Raw genomic sequence first — 1,517 nt, 5'->3', positions numbered from 1 at the left:
ACCCCCTGAACCCCTTAAACCCCCCTGAACTGTAGGCCAAGGGTCACAGAGTATGACACACTTGTGTCCACAGGTTGACCTCATCAGTTTTAATCCCCTTAATCGCGGGCTGTCCTGAGTTCATGACTAAATAACAGTCCTTTTTCACAGGTATCGAGCAGGTAGAAATCGCGCACAATTCCAGTCACGGAATTGTATTCGTGCTTAACTTTTGAAGGACGTCGCAGAGAATTTATTGTAATTAATTGTGAGACGTGCTGCCGAAATGGGTTAATTCTAGGATTCTAGCCTCATGGTTACAGATAGATACATGAAATGTATAAATGTATAGGCTGGGTTTGCACAATACACAGTATAACACGGATAGCTGGAATTCGTCGGGACTGTCCTAAGTAGTTCGAAAGATCCGTAGTTCGAGAGATATCTTACAAAGGTTAGAAAAAAAATGAGCAGCAGGCACAGTTCGACAGATGCGTGATTTCTAGTCTTCTGTGTTCGACCTATTTGTGTTTTTGAAAAATTTTTATGTTTCACTTGAAAAAAGAAATGTAATCAGTTTAAAATCTACAAATTTGATGTGTCTGTCTTTGACCGACATCTCCATTAGTTGATTTTGAGAAAAGCAACTCACTCACTTTGTCAGTTCGCTCTACATTAATTTTGTAACACAACGCAGTGGATTCAGACGCTTGTAAAAATGACTGCGACAGTTTGGTGACTTCCAAAACTTGAGAGTCATTAGAAAAGGAAAATTAACATTTTTTTTGTAACTTTGATCAACGTTTGTCAGTTCGATTTACATTTTTTGGTTTCACAACCGGGTGGATTCAGACGCTTGTCAATGATTGGGTATGTGGGGTTATTGGCATCATCTTAAATCTTATTCATTTGTCTTTCTTGCTTTCGATTTTAAAAAAACCCGAATATCTTTAAAAGAAATCGAGATACTTGCGACTGAAAGAAGTGGAGGTCATCTGGTATCAGAGGTAAGATGAGCGAGAAAATGGCCGCAATAGTTTGGTGACTTCCAAAGCTTGAAAGTCCTGAGAAAATGAAAATTTACTTCTTTTTTTTTTGTACCTTTAATAAACTTTTTTCAGTAAAATCCACGAAGAAATATGTTTATAAATTGGCATGAAAGGTATTGAGCTGGGAAAAAAAAGTGAATTTGATTTTTTTTAATTTCACAAACCAGAGGAAAAATTCGGGTTTCTTAGACTGTATTATTTTGATGCGCGCCTTATTTCACCACGGTGCCTCACATATGTCTGTACAAAAAAAGAAGGCAATGCTACGGCACATTTTGAACCGCCACGCACACACAGGCACACACACACACACACACACACACACACACACACGTACACACACATACAAAGACCGTGTGAACCAGTAACGTGAATTTGCATATGTTCCAGTTTTCACGTAAAGGCCTGCTTTGTTTAAAAGCTTTAGATAAAGAAAACAGAACTTAAAAATCAATACGACTCCGGGAATTATATCTTTGTTTCTGCCCC

The 1,517-nt window shown here is 38.2% G+C and overlaps 1 protein-coding gene across 3 annotated transcripts in view; it reads left to right on the top strand.

Annotated features, from left to right (window-relative positions):
• The window catches only part of LOC100533448 (pleurin precursor), a 59,180-nt gene that overhangs the window by 51,354 nt on the left and 6,309 nt on the right, over window positions 1-1,517 (top strand).

The sequence above is a fragment of the Aplysia californica genome, unplaced genomic scaffold (genome assembly GCF_000002075.1).
Source record: "Aplysia californica isolate F4 #8 unplaced genomic scaffold, AplCal3.0 scaffold00096, whole genome shotgun sequence".
NCBI lineage: Eukaryota > Metazoa > Mollusca > Gastropoda > Aplysiida > Aplysiidae > Aplysia > Aplysia californica.
Note: the sequence above shows the minus strand (reverse complement) of the source record. Positions and strands in the feature narration are given on the sequence as shown.